Raw genomic sequence first — 17,161 nt, 5'->3', positions numbered from 1 at the left:
TGTCTGACACACTTTTCACCACCTGGATAACTGAAATGAGGCTCCCCCTGAATATATTGATCGATGGTGCCCTGAATCCGACCACTAACTAGCCCCAAATATTGGATGTAACGTTCAATACCATGTTTACGTAGTCCGAGCCAGCCTCTGTTTTTGACAAGATTAGAAGTGAAAACAAGGTCCTCAAGTTGCAGGACGGCTGCACTTGGAATGCTGACAAAAAACGTTGTTGAACTCTTACAAAGCAATAGGCCGGTCTGTGGGAAGTTATGCGGGGCCAGTGTGATTTGCAGTGGAAGTACATTCAAACCAGCCAGAATATCGCAATGAGGATTGCAACATGGTGCCTCCTCATGACACTAGTGGACCAGCTTCGTCGAAGTTTTTACTGGTGCATTAGCACAACAAGATGTAGTCGATGCAATACCTGCTTAAGTGTTATCGCAATGAGCATTCCTACGACAATCGAGTTAACAGGCTTCCTTCCACCTAGGCACATCAATAGAGATCTTCATGATCTAGAGAGTGAGGTACAAATGTACAAGCGAAAACCTCTAGATCATCGAACCTATCATGGAACTGATGCTGTAGCGCAGGCAGTAAACAGGTGCAGCGTGCATAACGTACTCGGAGATGTCATACTCTGCAATACTCTTTCTTTTATACTGTCTCGTGTTCGGGTTATAATGAAAGAGGTTTTAATTATCTCGAATGGGTTTAGTTTAAAAACTGTCCGTTATGCCGCCCATAAGGAGTATCAAACATTTTTCACATTGTTGTCCAGTGTTATCCTTCAAATAGTAATTTCTAACGGTTAAAATGCGACTTTTTCAGAAAAAAAAAACAATTATTTTTGCTAGTGCTGCAGTTTTGATATTTATTTATTTATTTATTTATTTAAACCATGTTTCACCACCAAACCCCAATTCCACCTCTTGTGTCTTCAGCTGGTTGAGATTCAGCATTGTCGTGATTTTCACCAGCTGCTTGGGGTTGTTGCTACAGAATACAAAATAAAAAATATTTATTTTAAATTGTAACTCTCTTTTTTTTAATACTATTTACCTGACTCAAGGCAAGAGCCAAAATTGTAAAGAATATTAAAGTATTAACGAAGAAGCGCATTTTGAATTGAAGTTCTCTAGTCCAAGTCTACTTTATATACCCTTTTTTTGGTTTCGTGTAATTATTACATTTAGAACGCAGTTACAAAGAAGAAGAAATGATTAATGAGTTTCAAAGTGTTCTTTTTTTGGAATTTGTAGAATTTCTTCATTTCCGCAATTTCATCATTAGTGGTAAAAATTTTGATTGGAACAAACATTACTGTTTTTTATGTAACGTAAATTACAAATAAAATGATTCGAATTAGAAATGGAATAATTCAAATTACAAATAGAATAATTCGATTTACAAATGGAATAATTAGAATAACAAATGAAATAATTCGAATAACATTTCATTTGTTATTCGAATTATTCCATTTGTAATTTGAATTATTCCATTTGTAATTCGACTTATTCCAATTGAAATTCGAATTATTCTATTTGCAATACGTATTATTTTCTTTGTAATTCAAATTGTTTTATTTCTAATTGGAATAATTCAATTTGTAATTCGAATTACTCCATTTCTAATTCGAATTATTCTGTTTGTAATTTCAAATGGAACAATTCGAATTACAAGTAAAACATTTTGAATTACAAATAAAATAATACGAATTACAAATAGAATGAATAGAATTAAAAATAGAAAATGGAATAATTCGAATTACAAATAGAATAATTCAAATTACAAATGGAATAATTCGAATTTAAAGGTCCCTTCATGTCATTTATAAAAACTCCTTTCAACTTCCTATCCATTCCTAATGGATCAATGTCCAAACGGTCTTACGATCGAAGACGACGAAGTCTTCTTATAGAAGAACACAAAGTCTTATTATAGAAGACCACCAGGTCTTCCAATAGAAGACCACAAGGTCATCCAATAGAAGGCGACAAAGTCTTCTTATAGAAGAGCACAAGGTCTTCCGGTAGAAGACCACAAGATCTTCGGCTAGAAGACTCTAAGGTCTTACGATAGAAGACCACAAGATCTTTTTATAAAAGATCGCAAGTTATTTTTAAAAAATCCACAAGGTCTAACGATAGATGATCATAAGGCTTAACCATAGAAGACTAACATTTTTATCCGATAGAAGACCACAAGGTCTTGCGATAGGAGACCACAATGTCTTCTTAAAGAAGACCACAAGGTCTCTCGAAAGAAAACCACAAGGTCTTATTCTCCACGCGGTCTATAAAAGACCACAAGGTCTTCTTTAAGAACCAATAAAGGACTACAAAATCTTCTTATAAAAGACCACAAGGTTACAAAAAACCAGAAGTTCTTCCGATAGAAGACCACAAGGTGTTCCTATGGAAGACCTCCAGGACTTCTTATAAAAGACCAGAATGTCTTCTTATGGAACTTCTCAAAGTCTTCCTATAGAAGACTACAATGTCTTATTATAGAAGGCCACAAAAGCTTATTATCGAAGACTACAAAGTCTTGTTGTAGAAGACTTCTTATAAAGAACTACAAGATCTTCTTTGAGAAGACCGACAAATCTTCTTATAGAAGACTACACGGTCTTACGATAGAAGACCACAATGTCTTCGAATAGAAGACAACAAGGACCTGTCATAGAAGGCAATAAGGTTTACTCATAGAAGACCACATGGTCTTCTTATAGAAGACTACACGGTCTTACAGCGGAAGACCACGAAGTATTCTTATAGAAGACTACAACAAACATGGCAAGGACTTATCTTGGTCCCGCATTCATCTCAAGTTTACACTGAGCTTCTCGCGCTGTTACCTGGGAAGCTGCCTTTAACACCCGTTAAAGGTAGTGATCTAACATGTGCCATGCGTTTATCCCTAAGAACAACAAAAGCTTGGATTTGTTGTTGGGCTAGTAATCCACACCTACAAAAAACATCGAATTTTGAAAAAAAAAAAACAAAAAGAAAAACAAACCCCTCTGACGAACCCTGCAAACATTTTAATGACTCGGAGATGCCATACTCTGCAGTCGTATACGGTCTTGTGCTTTATCTCGCACGAGTTTTGTTTAAAAATTGTCTCATTATGTCGCGCACAAGTAGTAGTCAGATCTTTAACATTGTTGGTCAGTGCTATCCTTCAAATAGTAATTTCTAACGGTTAAAATGTGACTTTTTTCAGAACAAAAACAAATTTTGCTAGTGCTGCAGTTTTGCTATTTCTTTATTTATTCATTTTCCCCACCAAATCCCAATTCCGCCTGCCGGGTCTTCAGCTGGTTGAGATTCAGCATTGTCGTGATTTTCCCCAGCTGCTTGGGGCTGTTGCTGCAAAATACAAAATAAAAAATATTTATTTTAAATTGTAACTCTTTTTCCTTAGTTCTATTTACCTGACCCAAGACAACAGCCAAAATTGTAAAGAATATTAAAGTATTAACGAAGAAGCGCATTTTGAATTGAAATACTGTAGTCTGACCCTACCTTATATACCATATTTTAGTTGGTGAAATTATTAAAGGAAAGAAATGATTAATGAGTTTTTAAGTGATTTTTTTTTAATTTGTAGAATTTCTTTATTTCCGCATTTTCATCATTAGTGCGAATGACAAAGTATTTTTTTGCTCATCTGCATACATACGTATTTATATTGAAACAATTGAAAAAGAATCCGCCGAATTTGCTAACAGCAAAAATACCCTCAGCCTATGATTGTGCAAAGATAGAAATAAGAGTATAAACGCCCTACAAACCCCTAATTAGGTTACCAGAAAAAGTTTTTTACGTTTTCAGCGGCTGAGTAGGCTCAGATCCTAACAACGCAGTCTATACGAATAAATTCCATAATTGTTACAGGAACGCCACAGGAACAGATCCTAACCTGGACTTAGACACAAATATTGAACTTTTGTATGGGAGGTACCTTAAGGAGAGGGCCGATATGGGCCATTTTAGAAGTTAAACTAAATTTGGACAAAATATTAAGAGATCCAAAGTTTGGACCAAATTGCTTGCCTCGTTCAAGAGATATCGTGCATATCATTTTAGTGAAATTTTTTTAATATATGGGGAAGTACCGGAAGTTGTGGGCCGGTATTGACCATCTTCGAACTGAAACTAAGTTTGGACAAAATCTGACGAAGACCAAATTTTGGACCAAATCGGTTGATCAGTTCGAGAGTTGTCTTGCTCTCCAGTCACTACATATGGTGCCGTAGGTGTTTTTACATCTTTCGGGCTGTTTTCCCAAGACGTATTGAGTTGCCCCTGAAAAAACATTTACAGTCGTAATTGAGGCAGCGAATGCAAGTTTTTTCAACAAAAATCAAACTGATTTGAGAACAGGTCTTAAAGTGAACTTATCCGAAATTTTGTGTGGGAGGTACCCGACGGAGTGGACAAATATAGTCCATATTCGAACCCGATCTTATATCTTTAAGATATTATAGGATTTTTAAAGTGTGGACAAAATCTGTCACTCCCTTCAATAGTTATCGTGCGCACAATTTTTCCGAACATTTTTGAACTTTTGTGGGGGCAGATACCTGAACGAATGGACCGATGTGGTTTATCTACGTACTTAAACTAAATTTGGACAAAATACTACGAAGGCCAAATTTTTGGACCGAATCGGCAGATCCGTTCGATAGTTATCTTGCGCTCCAACCACTACACATGGTGCCATAGGGTTTTTTGCCACTTTCAGGCTATTTTCTCAGGATGTATGGACTTGTCCCTGATGAAACATGTTGCATTGTATGGAGGGCAGTGAATACAAGTTCTTACAATAAAAATCAAAGCGATTCGAGAGCAGGTCCTAAACTGAACTTTTCCAAAATTTTGTGTGGGAGGTACCCGAAGTTGTGGATCGATTGAGTCCATATTGGAACCTCATATGGTTCTGGTAGAAATTTTACGAAAGTTTGGACAAAATCAGTTACTATCTTCAAGAGTTAACGTGCACAAAAATTTTCCGAACATTTTCGAACTTTTGTGGGCGAGGTACCGGAATAAGAAGACCGATATGGCCCATCTTTGAACTTATACTAAGTTAGGACAAAATACTACGAATGCTAAATGTTGGACCCGATCGGTTGCTTCGTTCGAGAGTTATCGTGCGCACCAGCCAGCCAGACAGACACATTTCGTCCAAATATACTTGGGGTCTAAGACCATCATTTCGATGAGACACATTTTGCCCGCATGAAAGTGAATATACCCTCGTTAGCATAAATGATGAGGGTATAAAAAATTATCAGTCGGCTTTGCCGACAGAGATATACTCTCAGCCTGTGTGAAATGAAACAACTTTTTTCCCAAAAAGGCATATATTTAGGGGGTCTTCAGAATTTGAGCATCAACTACGTTTGAACAAAATATTTCGAGGTACAAAGTTTGGTATTGGGCTTACCATTTTAGGGTATATTTTCGAACTTTAGTGGGGGGGTAACGTAGGGAGTGGATCTATAAGCACCATCTTCGATTTTCATCTAGCGTTCGAAGAAATATTTCGATATGCAAAAGGTGGACCAACCCTGTATTCGGTTGGAGAGTTGTCGTGTGCACTAGCCACTATACATGTTGGCCGTAGGGGTTTTTCCTTAAGAAGTATGTACTTGGCACTGAAAAACTTGTACCATCGTAATAGGGGCCTTGAGTGCAACCTGTTACAAGAAAAATAAAAACAATTCGAGAAGAGGTCCTAACCTGCACTTTTTCGAAATTTGGTGTGGAGATATCCGAAGGAGTTGACATATGTAGTCCATATTTTAACCGAATCTATGTCTCGTAGAATTATTACGATGTCTAAAGTATGGACCAAATGGGTTACAGCCTTCCAGAGTTATCGTGCGCACCATTTCAGCGAAAAGTTTTCAACATTGGTGGGGGAGTTACCCTAAGGAGTGGACCGATAATGTCCATCTTATAATTTATTTAATTTTGAGCAACATATTAAAATTGCCAAATTTTGGATCGAATCGATTTATCCGTTCGAGAGTTACCACGTGCTCCACCCACAACATATAGTGCCATAGCGGGGTTATACAGCTACCAGGCCATTTTCTCAGGAAATATAGACTTGCCCCTGAATAGACTTTCACCATCGTATTGAGGGCAGCGAATACAAGTTGTTACAACAAAAATCAAAAGAATTGGAGAGGAGGTCACAAACTGTACTTTTCTGAAATTTTGTGTGGAGGTACCCGAAGAAGTGAACCGATATAGTCCATATTCGTACTTTATCTATGTCTGGTAGAAATATTAGGATATGCAAAGTATCGACCAAATCGGTTAGTCCCTTCGAGAGTTATCGTACGCATAATTTTTTCCGAAAAAAATTGAACTTTTGTGAAGGAGGTAACCAAGGGAGTGGGCCGATATGGCCCATCTTCGAACTAAGTTGGGGAAAAATATTACGAAAGTCAAATATTGGACCAAATCGGTAAATCTGTTCGGAAGTTATCGTGCGCACCAGCCAGCCAGACAGATGTGCCTTATTTCGATAAGGCAAATTTTGTCCGTATGAAAGTGAATATACCCTCGTCAGCATAAATGCTGAGTGTATACAGAAAAACAAACCCCTCTAACGCTGGCGAACCCCGCAAACATTTTAATGACTCGGAGATGCCATACTCTGCAGCCGTATACGGTCTTGTGGTCGGGTTATAATATAAGAGGTTTTAATTATCTCGAATAAGTTTAGATTAGAAACTGCCTCATTATGCCGCGCATAAGGCGTAGCTAACATTTTTTACATTGTTGTCCAGTGTTATCTTTCTATTTGATTATTTTTCTAATGGTTAAAATGCGACTTATTTTAGAACAAAAAAATATTTTTGCTAGTGCTGCAGTTTTGCTATTTCTTTATTTATTCATTTATTTTCCCCACCAAATCCCAATTCCGCCTGCCGGGTCTTCAGCTGGTTGAGATTGAGCATTGTCGTGATTTTCACCAGCTGCTTGGGGTTGTTGCTGCAAAATACAAAATATTTATTTTAAATTGTAACTTTCTTTTCCTTAGTACTATTTACCTGACCCAAGGCAACAGCCAAAATTGTAAAGAATATTAAAGTATTAACGAAGAAGCGCATTTTGAATTGAAGTACTGTAGTCTGAGCCTACCTTATATACCATATTTTAGTTTGGCGAAATTATTAAAGAAACGAAATGATTAATGAGTTTTAAAGTGATTTTTTTTTAATTTGTAGAATTTCTTTATTTCCGCAATTTGATCATTAGTGCAGATGACAAAGTATTTTTTGCGCATCTGCATACATACGTATTTATATTGAAACAATTAAAAAATAATCTTCTTATAGATGACAATATGGTCTTCCGAGAGTCTCACGATGGAATACCGTATTCTAAAAGAAGGCTACACGGTCTTCTTAAAGACGACCACAAGGTCTTTTGATAGATCGTTTTCAGCGGTTGACTGGACTCAATTATTACACTGGCAGATCCTACAAAGCAGTTTATACAAATAAATTCCACAAACGTTTCTATACTACAGAAACGCTACATGGACGGGGTTCTTAGAACGTTCGGACCATTATAGAGATAAGTACGAGAAGTACTTGATAATATTATAGCATTGAAAAAGATACCACATAGGGGATGAAATTTCTTCTTATAGAAGATCAAAAGGTCTAGTTACGAAAGACCACAAGGTCTTCTGATAGTAGATCACAAGATCTTCTTAAAGAAGATTACAAAGTCAGTATTCTTATAGAAGACCACCAAATCCTCTTATATAACACCACAAGTACTTCTTATAAAGCACCACAAGGTCATCTGATAGAAGACAATAAGGTTTTCGCAGAGTTTTACGATAGAATACCGCAATGTCTTCTAAAAGAATGCTACAAGGTCTTCATATAGAATACTACAAGTTCTTACGATAGAAGACTCCAAGGTCTTACTATAGAAGACCAGAAGGTCTTCCAATAGAAGTCCAATGGACCCCTTATATAAAACCACGATACGATAGAAGAACAAGTAAAAAAGTATCCATTTTTCTATTTTTAATTCGACTTATTATATTTGTAATTCGTATTATTTTATTTGTAATTCGAATTATTCCATTTGAAATTACAAACAGAATAATTCGAATTACAAATAGAATAATTCAAATTACAAATGGAATAATTCGAATAACAATTGAAATGTTTCGAATTCCCATTTGTAATTCCAATTGTTCCATTTGCTATTCGAATTAAATATAATATACCTGTCCGCGTACTCAATAATTTGTAATAATTATTACAAATGTTTCGAAATTTGACAGCCGTATAGAGGAAAAGTTGCTAAAAAAAATTGTTTCAGCAATATTTAGTAAGTACGAGGACAAACCTAATAATTGTTACATAAACATCCCAGAAGGGACAAAGGAGACTTCTCTCATATCAATGAGTGAGTGTACCCCGATTCGTATTTAGGTTAGGTTAGGTTAGGTTGAGAAGAGGGGTGATTCAAGATCACCACATGTCCTTAAAAAGAAAGAGCATACACTTAAGCCAGAAGAGGCCTGTTGTACGCTCTAATTTTATGGGTCCTGGAAGTTGTTGTTGTTAGTTTAGGAGTTCCGTCCCATTGACGTAGTCCCTCAAGTTTTTGAACCCGATGTCCTTGATATGGTCGAGTCCTGTAATTATGTCGTTTCCCATTAGTTCAGTTCTCAAGTTTGTGAAAGCCTGGCAGTGGCAGAGATAGTGTTCCAACGTTTCGTTGTCCTCGCCACATGCCCTGCATTCACTATTCTCTGCACAGCCAATCCTGTGCAGATGCGCTTGTAGTCCTAGATGCCCTGTGAGGACACCGATCAGTCTACTGATATCCTTTTTACTCATCACTAGGAAGTCACTTGTTTTGTCCTGGTCTGGGTTTCCCCATAGGATTTTTGTAGTTTTCCCCTTTTCCTGGTTATTCCATAGGGATACATTAGCATTCTTTGCCCAAGCTTTTAGTTCTATACGCGCCGCCTTTAAAGGTTTGGCATTGTCTAGACTTACTGTAGGTAGCTCCATGGCTTGTTTTGCTAAGGAATTTGCGACTTCGTTTCCCGTAATCCCTATGTGTCCTGGTACCCATATAATGTTTACCGAGCCATAATGGGAATAGTCGTTAATTTAATTTTTACACTCTAAGACAGTTTTCGATATTGTTGCCTTACTTGTTATAGCTCTAATTGCTGATTTACTATCCGTAAGGATGTTAACTGTGAGTGGCCTTGTAATTGTTATAAACCAGTTCAGACATTCTGTGATCGCTCGGATTTCGGCCTGGAGGATCGTGTGATGATCCGGCAGACGAAGGGAGATACTCGTTTCCGTGTCTACGATATAAGAGCTACTTCACTTGATTCTGGTATCCGGTCAGATACTATTTGATTTATAGATTCACTCGTTGTGAACCGTAATATGCATTGGTGGTATGTTTGGTGGTCTCTTTCGATTCACTCGCTCATCGCTTTCAGTCTTATAGCCGCGATGGCTGCTTCATACCTTACCTGTATTTCTATCGGGTGGACAAATCGAATTGTCTCTAAAGCCCTAGTTGGTGTAGTCCTCATCGTTTCCGTGTCTACGATATAAGAGCTACTTCACTTGATTCTGGTATCCGTTCAGATACTATTTGATTTATAGATTCACCCGTTGTAAACCGTAATATGCATTGGTGGTATGTTTGGTGGTCTCTTTCGATTCACTCGCTCATCGCTTTCCGTCTTATAGCCGCGATGGCTGCTTCATACCTTACCTGTATTTCTATCGGGTGGACAAATAGAATTGTCTCTAAAGCCCTAGTTGGTGTAGTCCTCATCGCCCTGCTAATGCCTAGGCAGCACATTCTTTGGACTCTTTGCAATGTTTCCACATTGTACTTTTTGTCCATAGCTGTCCACCATACAACAGATGCGTAAGTAAGAATCGCTCTTATTACGCTTCTGTTTAGCCAGTGTATCATTCTAGGAATAAAACCCCATTTTGAGCCTATAGCCCTTCTACAAGTTGACCAACATCTGTGTGCTTTGGCAGCCCTTTCCTGAATAGGGTCTTTCCACTTGAGTTTCCTATCTAGAATTACCCCCAGATATTTAACTGTTGGAGATATAGTTAATGTCTTATTCAGGAAAACTGGTTCCTCGACGGAGCCCAATTTCGTTTTCCTAGTGAAAAGACATAACTCTCTTTTTTCCGGGTTAACATTAAGACATTAAGGTCTAGCCCAGTTGTAAGCTATATTTAGAGCCTCTTCGGCTCTCCTGCAACGTAGATTTGGATTCTTTCTCCTTAGAAGTATTATAACGTCGTCTGCATAACAAACTGGTTCAAATCCTTCCTTGGTTAAGGACCTTAGTAGACTATTTATGGTAGTGACCCACAGAAGCGGCGATAAAATCCTCCCCTGTGGCGTTCCCTGCCCTACTTTGTCTCTTCTTGTTACGTCATGTAGCGCGCAGCTTATCCATCTGTTCCTTAGCATGTCGTCTATCCAGTTCCTCAGAGTTCTGTCTACACGAAATTCGTCTAAGGAGTGGATCAGCGTTTCCGTGCTGACGTTGTTGAAAGCACCTTCTATGTCGATGCAAACTGCGAGTGTGTACATCTTCATTTCGAAGGTCCTCTCTATGTGGTGTACTACCTCATGTAATGCGGTTTCCACTGATCTACCTTTCACGTATGCATGTTGTTTATATTTCAACATGTCGTTGGGGATTTTGCTCTCGATCATGGTATCGACTGTCCGTTCCATTGTCTTGTGTAAAAAAGATGTTAAACTTATCGGGCGATACGATTTTGGTACTACGTAACTTGCCTTACCTGGTTTGGGTATAAAAACCACCCGTGCCTCCTGCCAGGCTATGGGAGTATACGCAAATTTTAAGCACGCGTTGAAAATTCTGACCAGCTTGGACGAAATGTAGTCCACTTCCCTTTGAAGTAAGGCCGGGAAGATCTGGTCAGGTCCTGCTGCTTTGTTTGGTGAGAAGCTCATTATGGCTTGCTTAAGCATAGAGCTGTCTATTTTTGGTACTTCTTCTGATGTGTGGACATTTTCCGTCAAAAGCACTGTGCCGCAGAGCTTGAAGGGAAGTGTGTTCTCATCAGAAGGCCTAAGGTTTCCTCGCTTGTTTCCATTTTCCTTCCCATTTCATCAACCATTAGCTCGGCTTGTGTATGGGTTTTGGATAGAAACTAATTTTTGATACGTCGTTTACGCTATCTACCTGTTCGCAGAAAAGTTTCCGATTCGTATTTGCTCAATGATATGGGACTCACAGCTTATCTCCGAGTCCGAACGACGTGTCCTATGACACCACTTGTAGAAAAGATTTACATGGCTGAAATACTCAGAAAATGTCGCTAACATTACTGAAGGGTATTTTGCTGCCGTTGAAAATTTGATCTTGCCTGGCTGGGAAATCGTTTTGAAAAAAGTTTATGTATGTATAAAAATCCAATTGGACAATTAGAAGGCTAGGGCAGGTTTTTACAATAATACAAAAACTGGGAGTGGGAAAATGTGCTTCTCTACAAAACACACATTATATATAAGGCAGTAGGCATGTTATCTGACAGACACGTTATTGCAATTTGCATCAGAAGGAAAGGTAAGTAGTTCTTTTTCCATATGTAGGCTACTTTTCAGATATAAATAAAATGTGGACCAAAAATATTTTTTTTTTATTTTTCAGCCGCTAAATAATATCAGATCATCATCCAAAATTGTAGGCATCTTCTTCTACCTAAAGTCTTACTTCTTGCAAAATTTCGTGATTATTGAGCTATAATTGCGACCTCTAGCGTGTTTATGATTACACTACAAACAAATAAATGGGTATATTAGGCTGTAACTCTGTTATCTTATCATGTACACCAACACAATTGACATCAGTAAAATTGTCAAGCGTTCCTCTGTCATGTATAGCTTACTTACTCCAGGAATAAAGATATGAGGAAAAGTCAAAATTTTTTAGTTTCCATGAAGCTAAGGTTTGCACTATTATAATACGCGAACTATTGTAGTTTACCAATAACTACGACTATTGCTGGATTAAGTTAGATGTTTTTGTACAAAGCTCAAAAATTTAGCAAAAAAATTTAATTTACGTGGTAGTTACGACCGCGTAAAGGAAAAAACATAGGTAAAAAACGTTGAATCTAAACAGGTTTTTTACATTGCTATTCGATTTCTCATTAAACCATTCGAATGACGGACATCTGTCCAAAGTAAAAGTAGGAGAATACAAAATGAAGATTACACTTTTAATGTATCACTTTTCAAAATTTCCACTGCATCCACCTTTTATGGATGCTGACATTTTGAAGCCGGATTTGAGGTGTTTTTTGTATTTTTTATGTAACTGGGACGCGCATTCGGATATTTCGAAAAACCAATTATAGGATTAAAGAACTCGCGATTTCGCATAATCTGATATGTATATTGAGTATGTAGCCCACACAGCAGCAGTGTAATCTACTGCCAAAGGCCAAAATTTAGTGCGATATTTTTTCTAAAAAACCTATTTTTTGGGTACAGTATTTACAATATCGTTTTGAGTGTGCTGGTACCCCGCGATATTTTAGTTTTTCGACGATCGGGATCATATGAATCACAGATCGTAAAAATCCATCTACTAGAACGGCGGATATGGCTACTGCAAAAATGGAAAAATTTGCGAAAAATGTTTTTCAAAATATCGCTGACTAATTCGCGTTTTATGTGGATCGTTTCCATTTCAATGAAGAAACTGAATCATCACTCGCGTTTGTGCGAAAACAGCGGTTTAACAAATTTAGTGACATGGGAGCTGTATCCGATTTATCCAAAAAATACTGTGTGATGCTACATCCACGGTTCTTGATGGATTTTATTGAAATATGTTAAGATCGATGTATTTTTTCACGGTTGATAGTGAAATCGGATGCGCATAAAAAGTGTATGCACTTTGTGCAAATTATGAGCATTATACAGTTTTTGGCACACTAAACTGTAGACGATGCTACATCGCAGCCGCCAATGTAAATCTTGTTAAAAGTATACAAACGAAAAGAAAACAATTCCTTGTATCGGGAAACCGCATGCGCATCAACTGATTTTGAGGATTTCGCTATTTTCACGCATTTCAAATGTATATTACCTGATACAGTTTTCCTTCAAAATTATTCCCTGTTTAAGGGAACCCATCATTTATTTGAAGGTCTTCCATATCTTCCTCAAGGTGTTAGCGTGTGTACTGAAGTGATTACAATAATAAATGTGCCTTTTCGCGCGAATTTTACCTAAAATAGATAAAGAACTCCAACCTATTTTTCCTATATTTTCTTCAACTATTTCATAAAATAAATTTGAAAAATATTTTTTTCTTTTTTGAATTTGCTCAATATAATTTTTGCTTTTGCTATAATATGCGAACCGCTAAATAGATTTGTAAAGTTTTGGTTTCATTTGAATACTCGTGATGTTTACATTACGCACATATTTTTAAAATATTTTTAGGATGCATAAACAGCTTGAATTCTATCAAAACATATTGCAAACTACAATTTTTTTTAATTCTTTCTTATTTTCCGCGAAAATTTACAAAATTTTTACTAATGTTATAGCACCTCAGTAATCATATTGTACGTAAGAAGCCATTAGTTAACAGTTTTTCTCAATATAATGAGTAGTGATTTTTAAAGATTTTTTTCTTATTATCAGAATTGAAACCGCCATAACTTTTGCGCGCAATAACCGAAATTAGTATCTCGAACAGATTTGAGAATGGGAATTTTTTCTCAAGCCGTGTACCAAAAATCATTCATGTAGCTTTAAAAAAAATTTTTAATTTTTTTTCGATGGAAAACTAAAAAATTTTGTCTTTTCTTCATATATGCTGTGTATTAAAAATTTTCACACAAAAGTTGTTGTGTTTAACTCTCTAAATATTATCTGATCGCCATCTCAAAATGCAAGCTTGTTCTTTGTCATATACTCTTACCTTATTTAAAATTTCGCGTTGATCGGACTCTTATTGCGACCTTCAGAGCCGCTACAAAATTTGACAAATATTATGTTTTTGGTCCATTTCACCCGCTAAATATTACACGATCATCACCAATTAAAATAGGGATATATTCTGAACCCGACCTCCATACAAAATTTCGTGACGATCGGTCCATAATTGCGGCCTAGAGTTTGATTACAATTTATAATGGACAGACGGACGGACGGACACACATCTGAAAATCGCTTTATCTCGTCGAGATATGAAAATTGGTATACCACATTGGGGGTCTACGACGAATATTTCGCGGAGTTACATGAATTTTTACCAAGACAAACTTAGGGTAGAGTATAAAAACAGTATTTTTTGTTCCGATCAAAATTTTTACCACATATTCCACGATAATTGCATATTTCAAAATAAGAAGAAACCCCCTAAATAAAAGTTAAGCAAGCCTATAATAATGGTCCTTAATTCATTTATTTTCTCATATAAATAGTTACCAATACCTGAAATGTATGGGGGTAATCAGTAAAGTATGGAACTGCCGAGATAGAAATTTAATGTGTGCATAACGCCACTGAATAGTTAGTTGTGCTCATCATGAGCTTTGCTCTGGCAACCCGCTATTTCGCTGTTTTCACTTTAACAGACCATCTGACTACAAGAACCTCGGACCGCCATACTTACATAAATAATTGGTGAACGAGATTGGCATGGGTTCAAACAATTTACCAATCACCACTCAGACAATTTCCAGGACATCATCACATCTGCTTCCTTTCCTTTTGTTCGAATACCCAAAATTGGACCATAATTCCAAGCAGAAGCGACGGGACCAGCAAACGAAACAGGAAAGTCCAAGAATTAGGGAACTTAATCTTGAACGCAACAGGTTAAAGTTGCAGGACTACCTGAAGCAATGCAATATTCGTATCGAATTGAGTAAACTGTGGGCAACGGTAAAATCACTCCTGAGTTCGGGAGAAAGGGACGATAGAAAGGTTTTTCCTTTAACGGCGTGATAGTGACAGATCCGAAGAGGTGCGCGTGTTATTTTAACCGATAGTTTAGGAGTGTGCAACGCCGTATAGAAGTCATCTCAGCCAATAAGATATTACCAAAATTTGCGTTGGGCGATGTTGCAGAATTATGTAAGGCGCGAAATTATTTAAAGAGTTAGGCCAATGCGACAAAACAATTATTGAGAAGTTGTCCTCAATTTATCGTTGCCAAAACCCTGGGAACTTAGGCAACTCAAGAAGGTCAGCAGAAAGGCATCTCCACATTCTACACAACCTCCACATAATGAGAACATGTTTCTTAGTTACCCAACATCAGCATGGGTTAGGAAAATGTATAGCACCACAACAGCATTACAACACTCTGAGATATATCGGTTCATATTTTATATAGCCCCCATATATATCTTTCCCCGATTTTGCTACAACTCCTTCAATTTTGATCGAATAGCCTTCAAATTGAAAATTTTCTTAGGCCACTGAGTAGCTACACCAAATTTCGCAAACATCGGTTCAGATTGGGCTATAGCCCCCATATATATCTTCCCCCGATTTTGCTAAAATTCGCTCAATTTAGTGAATAGCCTTCAAATTTAATATGGGATATTTCCTCAGGCCCCTGTTCAGTTTTACCGTTTACCTAGGTTGAATAATGTTTGCACAAGTACTTATGAGGGCACAGGAATGAAAAATATCAACTTTGTCCCATATCGGTTCAGGTTTGAATATGGTTCAGGGTTGAATAATTTCGCCCCATGTCCCTCAATTACGAATAATTACATCACATGTTCTTATTTAATCAAAATATCTCACATACATTGTGTGTTTAGTTTAGGAATACATAAAATCGGGCGAACATATATTTTTTTTCAAAATCGGTGAAACTGAAAAATGGCCTACGAAAACATCGCATGTTAAATTTGCAGACTATTTTTCAAAAATGTACTGATTTATAGCAAAATCGGTGAAAGATATATATGGAGGCTATATGCAAATCTGTACCGATGTTTGCGAAATCAAATCAAAATCGGAAAAACTGAACAGGGGCCTGAGGAAACGTCACATGTTAAATTTGAAGGCTATTCTTAAAAAAAAACCGATTTATAGCAAAATCGGGGAATGATATATATGGCAGCTATATCGAAATCTGAACCGACTTTCACGAAGATCGGTGAAACGACTCAGGGGCCTAAGAAAATATCACATATAAAAATTGACTATTCTTTGGCTATTCCTTTAAGATTGACTGAGTTATAGCAAAATCGGGGGCTATATCCAAATCTAAACTTTGTACAAATCAGTGTAGCTTTTCAGAGGCCTAAGAAAATGACCCATCTTAAATTTGGAGGCTATTCGATCAAAATTGAACGAGTTGTAACAAAACCGGGAAAATATATATATGGGGGCTATATCCAAATCTGAGCCGATATGGACCAAAGTTGATATTTTTCATTCCTTTGCCCTCATAAGTACTTGTGTACAAATTAATCAACAAAGGTCAACGCCTTGCATTTTTGTCCATTTTTGTATGGAAGCAGCAACACTGTGCGTCGTCCGTGCCAGCCACTGCTTTTTGTGAAAAGGTCAAGGTGAAGTCGCAGGACGGCAGCACTTGGGATGCTGACAAAAAACCTTGTTGAACTCCGACAAAGTAATAAGCTGATCTGTGGGAAGTTACACGCACAGAAAAAATATTTTTCGCTTTTGTTGGAACAAAAATATATGTTTTGGTTCCAAAAATGTATTTGTTTTGTTCAAACATTGTAATCCAAATCCAAAAATACCATATTTTGTTCCAAACATAGAAAACAAAAACAACTTTCGAATTTCCGCAATATTGTTAAAATCGTTAACAATACCGATTGTAGGAACTATCATAATCTAATTTTGTTTACAAAAAGTATTGTCAATACAGAAAACCGGCCCAGAAATTTTTGATTTGAGTGCATATACTTCTCATATACACTTTTCGCATAACTTGGATATAAATGTCGCGTATAATATTGCAATCATTGATGAACACAATACATGGTTTGCTGCATTGGCTGACAACAAAGACAAACAAAAAGCCACAAGAACCCACCACAACATAAGGAATA

The 17,161-nt window shown here is 37.0% G+C and overlaps 3 long non-coding RNA genes across 6 annotated transcripts; all 3 read right to left on the bottom strand.

The window, feature by feature from the left end:
* Window positions 1-847: 847 nt before the first annotated feature.
* On the bottom strand, window positions 848-1,311 carry LOC141393309 (uncharacterized). Its single transcript, XR_012410061.1, has 2 exons — window positions 1,066-1,311; window positions 848-999 (listed from the first exon to the last, which is right to left on the bottom strand). It is a non-coding gene; the product is annotated as an uncharacterized lncRNA (long non-coding RNA).
* Window positions 1,312-3,243: 1,932 nt separating this feature from the next.
* LOC141393308 (uncharacterized) lies at window positions 3,244-3,583 on the bottom strand. Its single transcript, XR_012410060.1, has 2 exons — window positions 3,443-3,583; window positions 3,244-3,377 (listed from the first exon to the last, which is right to left on the bottom strand). It is a non-coding gene; the product is annotated as an uncharacterized lncRNA (long non-coding RNA).
* A 3,300-nt stretch (window positions 3,584-6,883) lies between these two features.
* LOC141395194 (uncharacterized) lies at window positions 6,884-12,006 on the bottom strand. 4 transcript variants are annotated; one of them, XR_012410556.1, is made up of 3 exons: window positions 11,988-12,006; window positions 7,082-7,172; window positions 6,884-7,022 (listed from the first exon to the last, which is right to left on the bottom strand). It is a non-coding gene; the product is annotated as an uncharacterized lncRNA (long non-coding RNA). The 4 variants fall into 4 exon arrangements; XR_012410557.1 differs by lacking the exon at window positions 11,988-12,006 and adding an exon at window positions 9,223-9,241; XR_012410555.1 differs by lacking the exon at window positions 11,988-12,006 and adding an exon at window positions 7,330-7,348.
* Between the last annotated feature and the right edge of the window lie 5,155 nt (window positions 12,007-17,161).

Source organism: Musca autumnalis, unplaced genomic scaffold (genome assembly GCF_047663935.1).
Source record: "Musca autumnalis isolate F117 unplaced genomic scaffold, ASM4766393v1 scaffold_2, whole genome shotgun sequence".
Classification (NCBI taxonomy): Eukaryota; Metazoa; Arthropoda; class Insecta; order Diptera; family Muscidae; genus Musca; species Musca autumnalis.
The sequence above is the reverse complement of the archived record's forward strand: the minus strand, read 5'-3'. Positions and strand labels throughout refer to the sequence as shown.